The 11,475-nt window shown below is 41.7% G+C and overlaps 1 long non-coding RNA gene across 2 annotated transcripts in view; it reads left to right on the forward strand.

The window, feature by feature from the left end:
- LOC118312312 overlaps positions 1 to 11,475 on the forward strand; it is a 50,615-nt gene that overhangs the window by 13,010 nt on the left and 26,130 nt on the right. The window lies entirely within an intron of this gene.

Genomic DNA, 11,475 nt, shown 5'->3' on the forward strand with positions numbered 1-11,475 from the left:
CTCAATCTCTACCAAATGTTGCTCCTCCAAAAAAAATCTGCCCACGATTTTGTCTCTGGGAAGAACAAATAGTACTTTACGACAGTTCCTGTACGATCTTGCAGGCAAAGTCTCTTTTTTATCTTTTAATTCTGCTCTGCATTTTCATGCCAGAGATTTCCGCACCACAACCACCACCACTCCAATGTTTCCGTCAGAAATATGAACTCCTTGTCAAATTGCCCCCTCCAAGTAGGGCGTCAAAAATATGCATGTTTTTGAATAAGAAACTTGAATTAAACCCCATGGATATACAGCCCCTTTTATACAGAGATCCCGCTATATTGATTCTATAGACTCCTCTCTATGCTGCCTTTCCTTTTTTACACTGAAGCAGAAAAGGCAGCACCCCAGTGTGTGATTACATGTGACATGTAGCACAACAGCATCGATGTCCTGTCCCGCTGTTCTGTCTCTCCCTATCGCACTCTGTGACTACCTCCGCTGTTGGCATAAAGTCAGTACAACAGTACCACCATCCCCCCGCCTTTCCGTGTTCATACGTTATACACAGACCAGCGAGGCAGAGTAGAGGTGCAACATTCCCCTCTTGAACAGGCTGTGAAAACTGGGCTGCAGAAGCTCAGTTAGTCTCTCTGTTACAAAGGGCACGCACACACAAACACACAGTCATCCACAGAGAGCTAATCGACTGGCTTGTGGAACACTGGTGATGAATCTGTTGAAGGAAATGGCCAACTGTAAAGGAAAGAACATGGTTGCCAAGCTACTTTGGGTGCTGTTAAAACGTGTGTACGTGAGAAAGAGAGAATAGTGGCTTCTGTATCTATTTACTCAGTACTGTTGGGTGCATGCTTTAAGAGTGTGTGTGTGTGTGTGTGTGTGTGTGTGTGTGTGTGTGTGTGTGCGGGATTTCCTTGCTGCACTCCAAAATACACACACTATAACTCTGATTTCCTTCTCATTTCTAACTGTAAATGGAGAAATCTATTTGTCAGACTCTCTTTCGATTTTTTTTTCCCCACAACTGCTCATCTGATCGACTTCACTCTTGGCCGGTATATTGCTGAGGACCCAAGGAAGTGCAGTGTTGACCGTGATGTTTTTTTGAATGTGAAGAAAACGGCGGAACCCTGCAAGGGCAGCGTGGGACCTTGACAACAGCGCGTATATACCTAAGTTTTAAGAAAGGTGCAGTTTAACTGAGACGCAGTCAAAGCAATACAGAGCGAGTGTTGAGCGTGACGTTGTTTGGATAATGCTCTCAAGAAAGTGGTAAACTGCATGCATATAGGCCGAGCATGCAGCCCCTGTCGACAGTCACATTTTGAACAAGCACTGCACTAATTAATATTAAAAAAGGAACAGGCACATGCAGAAACTAGAATTACTGCCTGCCAGTTGTATGCCTCTGCCAAGTGAGTTCCATGTCAGTCTACACTTACTGTATGTAAGATACTGTATATAGTAAAGGTTTTTGACCTATGACCTTTGACAACCAAATTCCGATGTGATTCCACAAGAATGGGGTGGACATGAGGTCACAGTGACCTCGACCTTTGATTACCAAAATCGAATCACTCAGAGTCAAAATCAACGTTTGTGCCAAATCAAAAGAAATCCTGTGTCTGTGACTTCTGCCACAGCTGTCACAGACATTGAGCCACAGCACAACATTCCAGCAGCAGGTATTTTACTTTCTCCTCTTCTTCCATTCCAGGCAGTTAATCTGTCTTGTCAGAAAACAAGAACTCATGAACCTACACAGATAAACAGTTTTCCCTGCCAATCAGACTGCTCATTGGCTTGTTTAGACCTGCATGTTGGCTCCGTGTGGACTCCTCTGAAGTTAGCCTTTGACATGTCCAGGAAAAGACTTCAGACATAAATATATTCTGTTGTTAGTAATCGCTTGACCGTAATCGGAGAGAAACAAGTGAAAACAGATTTATACATATTGAGATGATTGCTGATGTTCTTTATGGCATGTCTTTAGTGAAGCTGGACTTTGTCGGCCTAATTGGTGCACATGACCTAGGTCTCTTGATGCCACACATCTCCAATAGGCAGCTGAAAGTAAGAAAAACTGTCTTTGGTTAAAATTGTGTCAGGGAAATTCCTTTGTGACTCACACTAAGCTGGTGTCGGCTTGTTCTGAATCAGGGTTTTGTAAAGTCCACCTCCCCTCTGGCCTGTTCTTCCTCACCCCGTGAGGAAGAACAGGCCAGTGTCTGGTGATGGTTGGAATGGGAGGGACGGAGAGTGGGCGTTGGGAGACAGGTCTTCACCCCCACCCTTTATAGTGAGATACAGTCTGTGTGATGACACTTAGTCATCCCTGCTCTCTAAGATCTCCGTTTTCTTATTAGTATTCTCCATCATGGCTCCTGTTCTCACCACACCCTATCCTGCCGGTGTTACACACAGTGGGCTGTGGCTCTACACAGGCCCCCACAGGCATCCTTTTTTTCTTACTCTAAATCTGGGTCAGGACCCAGTTGAGAGTTCAGGGAATACTAAAATGTGCCTCTCAAATATTCTGAGAAAATTGGCATGCAAAACGATTGCCTTTGCCATAAAGGTTTCCTGTATATATGGAAAGATGTCTTCAACTGTAGTCTGTAGATGTGTAATTTTTCATACTAAAGGAGGAGGGTTGCCTCAGTCAGAGAACAGTACTTCAAGTGATGCAACTAAGCTGCAGATAAGCAAACACAATCGTCTGAAAAATCAGTTTGGGTTCGCAAACTGCTGATTACCTGCTTTATTAAAACAGTACTGTGCTGCCATTATACTGTGTGTACTTCCGTTGCACTAACTGTAGGCATGTCCTGCAACTGGCTGTTTGTTCATCCAGTTCACAGAAACATAGAACTGTGTTGTCATTGTGAGGATGTTTGTGGGTTAAAGTCAGCATTTAGCCTCAAGTCTCAGAGAGCTGCTGTAGACTCTTTGTCTTGTTTGACACAGAAACTTGTTGTACTGTCTGGACTGACTTAGAATACGCACTCTTCGATTCCGGCAACAGATTCAATCAACATTTTCCTGACTAAGATAAATGTATAGGCATTCTATGTCAATAAAATTATAACTTAGATCACGATTGCAAGGCTGGACAAATACAGGGAATTTGCCAATATAGATATATGTCTGACTGCTGCCTCAGTACATTGAGGTGAGAGAAAAAGCTCAGATGGGCAATTTTATCACTAATAGATGTATTGAGAATTTGATCTGCAGCATATTTAAACTTTTATCACTTCTTTCCATATGGAATATGCAAATCTGCTGTGGGGAAGCTTGGCACCTCACATGCAGATCTTCTGACATAAAATGCTCTATTCTGCTTTTCATGGCGAATGCATTTTTGTTAGGGGTATGTTGTTATTGTAGAAAGCAGCAAGTGAAGTTAACAGCGGAAGCTTTGTGTGTTTTAAATACTTAAATACAGTTTCCCCCGGGGATCAGTCCTGCACCCCAGCCCTCATCTTTGCACTATCAAAGCACATATGCTGAATAGGCTACTTTTTTTTTGTTGCTGTGAACTTGGCCGCGATGCCGGGAGAGAACCACCATGCACAGAAGGAACTTTTTCAGACCAATTAGCACAACTTTCTGGACTGAGGGTGTTTCTTTGAGACATCTTACCTTGACTCCATGCCTCATTTCATTTTATTTGGGGCTGTCACTCATGGGAACAGGCTTTTAGTTTAAAACTCAGCAGCAACAGATACATTTACTGTGACATTCAAAATGAAAGCCAAGAAAAGAGGAGTAACATTTTCACCATCTCACATTTGAAGGCTTCCTGTGTTTAAAACCAAGGTACATAGCTCATGAAAGTTTGGTCAAAATCTTTGCGCCATAAAGAAAAGTCAAGACACGGCCAACCATGTGATCAAAAGGCCATTAAGCTGACAGTGAACTGTCTCTATGAACTTATTATTACAGTCTATACATGGCACACACACACTAGTGTGTGACTCAAACTCTGTGACCAGCGGAGAGATCCCTCCTACATAGACTGCCGGTGTGAATATTGGCACAGTGCCTAGAGAAAACATGCATGAAAAAGTTTGCCCATCCCTGTTCAAATGTTCTGTTACTGTGAATAGCTACGTGAGTAAAAGAATAACACACAAAAAGGACTCCAAACAAAAGTTTGGACACCCTGCATAGTGACACCCCCTTTGGCAAGTATATAGCTTGTAAAGGATTTTGTTTTTAGTTCTTGTTTTGTGATTTTTCTCCCATTGTTCCTTGCAAGAACTTCTAATTCTGTAAGATTATTGGGCTGACTTTCATGCACTTCTTTTTTTGAGGTTATATCCACAGATTGTCAGTGAAGGTTAGTTTAGATGACGGCGAGGACCATGCAAAATCTTCAGCTTGCACCTCTTGAGGTAGTCAGTGTGGATTTAAAGGTGCATGTGCGATTATTATCCTGTTGTAGAAGCCATCCCCGTTACCCTTCTTCAGCTTTGTTACGCACATGTGTTGTTTGCTCCCAGAATTTGCTGGAATTATTAGATCCATTCTTACTGTAATTGTTGAAATGGTCCCCCGTGCTTGACAATTGGCGAGGCGTTTCTTTTCATGAAAAACCCTTTTGGCTGCAACAGCCATGATCCAGTGCGACATCCCAGTGTGAGTGTTCATGAGTGAGTAACTGCGAAAGTTATCAAGTTACACCAATGGTCTGCCGAGCCCATGCAACATGCCCACCTACCGGCTAATTTGTCTCGAATTGGTTCGCCAGAACCAAACCCACTGTTACCAAGGCTACAGCAGTGTTTACAGTTGATCAGCAAGTCTCTGGGTGCTTGACCAATCACAAAATACCGGGCCAGTTGACCAATCAAAGCATTCAATTGGGCTTTTTGGAAGGTGAGCCAAGAGGTAAAACAAATTGTGAACCTTTAACTGCCCAACGTATAAGCTCTCTAAACATAAACTATATTGTTAAAATTGTTGGTATGCTTTTAAGATAAAAGTTAATTATTCAGTTTATTAAAGCATATGTTCACATTCTTTCAAGTCCATCTTAAAACAACACACAGGTCCCACAAGAACATTGAAATAGGATTAATCATTCCTACTGTTAATACTGGCAATCAAAAGGCCCCTGCCTAATGAAATTTCAATTTCAGTGTTGGCAGACAGAGCCCACTATCAATATTTAGTGCAAAACTTTATTCAGACATTCTTCAGAATTTAATATGGAGCTTCAGCCATCCAAGAAACACAAATATTATGATTATTCTCCCACATCAGTCTTTTCAGTGCAGAATTCGAAGAGCTTTGGAAAATGCTCACTTGTTTTGTCTACCTGAGTCTGCTGACGCCTCACACTAGCTTCAGATTAAACTTTGAAATACCTTCATGAACAAAACAAGGACTTTGAATTATGTCCCCCATCACTCAAGGTACATTTCTTTTAAAAGACCAGCTATGAACAGGAGGAAGGATTAAAGCAAAAAAAAAGCAACTACTGTTTTAAACAGCCTTGAAAATGTGAATCTATCCTTTAATATCACAATAACGTAATATCATGAAATGGGCCATTTTGCATAATTTACACTTTAACGTCTGTTGTAAGTATATTTTACTGTTATTACATATATGTTAACCTTTTTTTACATTGTAATGGCACTTCTTTCTCTGATATTAACACACATACATGAACAAAACTGTTTTGTTGAACATAGAGGTCAGTTATAGATAATCAACGCTATAAAAACAAGAGAAGAAACAAACATCACAAAATCACTTGAGGGTTGCTGAAGCTATATTGTCAAAGGCAAAATTCAAAGAAATAGATTAATAAGCAGATAAAGACTCAGATGAGCAGACCATTTTATAAGACCAATGTGTTGCAGTAACTTGATAAATTGTGAATAGAAGCCAATAAAATGAATTAATCACCCTTGACCAGAGCAAAGGCCTGTGAAAAGGCCAGTGAGTGATCATGGTGGTGTGTTATGTGGCCTTGTTTGAGGAAGGAAGTCAGTACTTCAAAATAGATTTGGTTTGCTCCTATGGTTTTTATCTTTTAATCCTTCTTTCTTCTCTCTCTTCCTCTCTCTCTCACTCACACACACACACACACACACATTCACAAACACACACACACAGAGGCTTGTGTGATGTGGTGGGAAGACCTCTGGAGGTTTGGCTCCTGTTGGTTTCTGGGAGCAGCACCAGCATGGTTACTTGATCCCTGATCCACGCTCAACAACTGGATTGGCTTGATCTGGTCTCCCCGCAACCATGGTGATCTGGTTCTGCCTGGAGACTAAGAGGGTGGTGGTGGTGGCGCTCGGCTGTGTTACTAAAGAAGAGAAGGAGTTTTTATTAAGAGGCATGCTGGCTAGAGTGGATCAGGAGTTTGTGTGTGTGTGTGTGTGTGTGTGTGTGTGTGTGTGTGTGTGTGTTTTGAATGGGGCTTTTTGTTCCAACGTGACTCACCGTGTTCTAGCCATGGTCGGTGCCTGAAGGGACAGTTGGAGGGAGGGTGAACTGCACAGAAGAGAAGGAATTGATGTGGTTAAGTCATTAGGAAGCTGCATGTTCAGTTGCTGTCAAGCTTCGGCCTACTTCTCTGATGAATCAATACACCAAATGCCTGCCTGGGAGAAGACTCGGAGGGCGTAAAGTGTCTTCTGGTTTGCCCTCGCTCTGGATCGTTGAAACTTTTAGCCAACTCCTCCACAGATTGTGCGTGTGCAGCATGGCTAAAAGTAGTTTCAGCACATCTTCAGTCAAACCAGATGGTGAATGGGATTGCTCACCGCTGCCTATGAATTGATCAGCAGAATTTTATTGCGTTGACGCTGATAAACACTTCTGTCATGGTTCTGATTACTCTGTGAAAACAAAAGAATTCAACACAAGATATTTCTAAGTTGTGTTTCTTAGAAACCACTGTTTGCCTGTTTGTTTACAAGTGTTGGAACATTAACAGATTGGTACTGTCTTAGGGTATTGTAAGCAATTTTTTTTTACTGTAAGTAATATCCATTTCTTACTATTTCATGCAGAGTTCCTGCACGTCAGGAAGTCTTATTGACAGGTGTGTCTGATCAAGAGCCTCGACTTATGTGAGAACTCAAAAATCCGTCACAGCTATGTTGTGCTATGAGAGCCAAAATGAAACCCTAACTCTAGGTTGTGTTGGAGAGGTTGAAAGAGAAAAAAACCAAATTCCAATAATATTTATAACTATGCTAATGACTAGAAATCCTGCCTTGGAACAGAGCATTAATCAACAATATGTTGTGTGGCTCACTTCATATGTTTACATAAGCATGAGATAATTTCCAAACTTGACAATCTGATATCATTGCTTGTTTAATATATTGTGCTTTTACAAGGGGCACGTGCAACAGGAAATAAACTGTAACCCCTGCAGTACCAGTGCTATGTGAAAAAGAAAGTTAATGTTATAGTTAACAAACACCATTTCACATGAGCCCATAGCTGCTAAAACCGTGCACAGTTTGACAAAATGGTGGTTGTGGTTAGCTCAGACAAGTCCTGAACCGCAGCAGGATAGAGGAGAATGAACGCTCTAGACGTTTTCAGAAAGCAGAGGACACAACAGAAAAATTGCCAAAATTCAGTTTGGCTATGTAACCATACTGCCGCACTTGTAAATATGGGTGGGAGCTGTATCTTTGTTTTTTTCTTTTGTTTGTTCGTATATTGATAGCTGTCAAGCGTTGTTAAAATTGCAAAGGTCATGGTTTCTAAAAAAGGATGGGAGAAAACTAATTTTTTGTTCATGTTGTTGCACGACTTCATCTCTCTCCCTCAAATCACCTGCATACGCACGTACACACCACACCGGTGTGAAAAGTGTGAACGAAACCTCCACTTGAGGCCCACCCATGACCAAGTCCCCTCTTCGGAGTTCTCCAAGAGGCGGTCACGCACTTGTTGCCCCCATCACCCCTGCACTCCAGCACCATTTGCCATGGATGTTTCAAAACCATCTGACCTGGCTGTGCTAACGGGTGGCTATTTTAGGATAGGGATGGCAAAACCGTCTGCTACTCGCAATGGCCATCGGAAAAAAAAAAAAAAAGGGATTGCTCGCCGGGTGAGTTGGTGAAAAGTGAGTGGGAGGTCCTCCTGTGAGTGTGAGTGTGTGTGTGCGTGCGCGTGTGCGCGCTAACATTTCTGTGTGAGTGTGTGTCCTCACAGCCAACCATACCAGTAACCCAGTGCAGTGTTGGGTTCATGTGTCGCTGTAGGCCGTGGGGATTGCTGTTGAAATTGGAGATTTCGTACTCTTGCAAAAGTCAGGCAGTTGCTGAAGTTCATTCTCTGGCAACTGCTTGTCGTCAGTTTAGCCTTTCACCCATATCATTATCAACATCTTGATTTTATAAAGGGGGAAAAATGGGGTGTTTCTGCTTCAGGAAGATCAACCCTTCTCACCTTTTCCTGGTTTTATCAGTGTGCGTGCAGGATTTGCACAGACCTGCTTGTGTGGTTTGTACATGTTTGGTGGCTACAATATGCCTTGCTGATGTGAATTTTGAAATAAATATATCCATTTAGCTTGGGGGAGTTGGCAGACAAGTCACCTGTGCTTGTTGCCGCTTTTAACAGAAACAGCCCAAAGTGAAAAATGGATTCAGGCACTTTGGGAGAGCCTGATGAACAGGTTGAGCAATGGACCATGCCAGCGAGCGAGGTTGGCCTCTCTCTACGTCTGCATCTGAAACATCATCTCCCTCCGTGGGACTTGACTAATGGAAGTAAGAAAACTTGTAATGGTCAATGGCATGAGTCATCATGCTTGACGCCTTTAAGTTGATGTAGCAAGTTGAAACACAAGTGGCCTGATACTCAGAAACTGAATATGAACTTTGAGCCGAACTGAATAGTGTGACATTTTCTGCAAAGCTTTCAAGCTCTTGACTAATGTTCTTGAAAAGTCTCAGTCCACTCCTAGTTATTAGTCCATCCTATATTCTTATACTTTTAGTCTTTACAGACATGTTGCAAACCTTGTGACTTACGATAAGATTTCCATCCTACTCAAACGATGAGGACATTTTACATTAACCACTCATGGACACACACAGACACACACACACACTGGGGGCTGGTCTGTGGACTGAGTGGGCCAGTTCCTCCCACTATTTCTCTTAATGTGTCCCTTGTGCTGGAGGTGTGGAGCTGCCAGCATTGTTCACTCGCTGCACTGGACACTAACAGCTGTGTGTATTTACCAATGATAAACACACAAGTAACTGCGAACATTTTAGCCTTGTAACTGCACTGAGTTATTGTTAACAGTGGGGCTTTTTGAACGTAGGATCGAAGGAGCTGTGTTTAAAGTTCGTAGGTGTGAGTTCATGTGGCCTTTTGCCTCTGCAGTTTTATCTGCAAGCGTCTGTGTCTCTTCAGGATCTGGCAGAAATGCAGCGCAGATAAGGCGTGTCTGCGTGTTTGCAAATCTTAGACTGGTCCCACTGGACTATGTAAGCAGTTCCTTTCGATGCAGCTCCAGGGTGTGGATCGCAGGCTGTAGGAGCGGAGCTCCTGATGCAGCTCCTGGGTCTGGCTCACAGACATAGGCTTTTCCGATCTTTGGCCGAACCTTTAGTGTTTTTTTAAAAATAGGATATGTGGGATAGATTTTTCTTCTCTTTTTATTTTCTTATCCCTCCATTAGATTGGTGCTTTTTCACCGTTGCAATAAGACATGAGGTTTCATTAGAGTGTTTGATAACAAATGAGTAAGGGGGCTGCTGCTCAAAAATATATTAGGTCCTTATGATGACCCTGTCAAAATTCAGCTTGTGTCCATCAGCTCTCTATTTCATTCAAACTAGACTTCATGTGACATTTCCAAGCAGTTTACAATTTGCTTTGTTCAGAGCAGTCATTCATTTGGTGGATGGATTTGAAGGAATTCTGTGGTTTGTCAAGCGGTGCCTTTGCGAAAAAAAACTCACACAAACACTGCAGATTCCTCAGACGTGAATAACATTGATATCAACATACCAGATAAGGTACTGCGAACTGAAGCAATTAAGGGGCGGTTATTTAAGAGCATCTTGAAGTTGGAGTACTCATGTCATTCCGCTTTGTCAGAGAAAACTAGTTTTTTTAAACTGAAAATTGTTTTCACTAGAATACGGCAGCAAATACAAACGTGTGTGTGTGTGTGAGGGAGAGGCAGTCACATCATTAGCTTGGCTGAGCTTAACAAGGTTTGTTAGATCATTTACACATCTCTGTGACTGTCTCATAGCTGTCAATTTGCATGGTGAATGGAGGCCTAACTACTCCGCTTTACATAGCAGTTGAAGACTGATAACGTGCTTTTCTTTTCAAGAACTGGATAAGCTTTCTGTTCCTCTGATATGTTTGCTCGTGGGTTTGTGTGTGTGTCTTTGTAAAAACTGTAAATCGTTCTTGAGTTGTTCCATCGTATTTTGTGACTTTTTTTTATTGCAAATGGAAAATGTAAAGCTGCATGTGACCTGCATTTTTTTCAAATTGGTGAATCGTACTGGTCATTGTGCTTTGTCTATCAGGAACATGGTACATAATTACAGCCTCTTCATCACGTAGAATTCAAACTGGTGCGCTGGTCACATGACCTGTCTGGTGTGCTATAAAATCCAATGAAAAGAACAAAACTAACAATGAATTAATGCTACTATCAAGTGTTGTCTGTATTGTTAAAGCCTGATAGAGTTCATTTCACGGTGCCACGGTTATCCGTCATTGTCCAAAAACTATTAAAAACACGCCGGTGAGCCACACATTTGGACTGGGTGACACATTCCTTCATCATGCGGAACTTAGGCACTATAGTTTATTTGGAGTTGCTTCCACATACAACATCCTGCTGCTATGAATGCTTACTAGTACACTAAATGTATATTGTTACACAGGAAAATATATAGTCCCCGTGAAATGCACTTGTTGAAAACTACAATGCAGGAATCTACTTGTGAGCTGATTTTAAAGATATATTTAGGAGGAACTAATAACATCAGGAACCAATGGGTTTGGGACTAAGAGCCACAAACACACAAAAAAAATGAGAGACGAACTTTAGAATTCAGATTTTTCATGGAATTTGTTGTCAATTAGAAAAATATAAAATAACACTAGCCATATGTATATAATACCCACACATGTATAAAATGAAATGTTCAAATTTAAAGTTGTAACATGTAGCAGTAACTTGTATTCTTACACACAGATGACAACACCGTTAATATTTTGAATACAACCTTTATTCAGCATATTACACAATATGAGTGTACACATTCCAAACCTGATTTTACGTCCAGAAGTATATTGAATTCTTGAAAGCATACTTGACTCAAAGAGACAGTCGTCGTGGCAGCCGTCCTATTTTTGTACGCCTTCGATCCATCCCATTGGTTCTTTGATTCATTCCACGATTCTCCATGGTCACATATACAGGCCTGTGATTCAAAG

Source organism: Scophthalmus maximus, chromosome 8 (assembly GCF_022379125.1).
Source record: "Scophthalmus maximus strain ysfricsl-2021 chromosome 8, ASM2237912v1, whole genome shotgun sequence".
NCBI lineage: Eukaryota > Metazoa > Chordata > Actinopteri > Pleuronectiformes > Scophthalmidae > Scophthalmus > Scophthalmus maximus.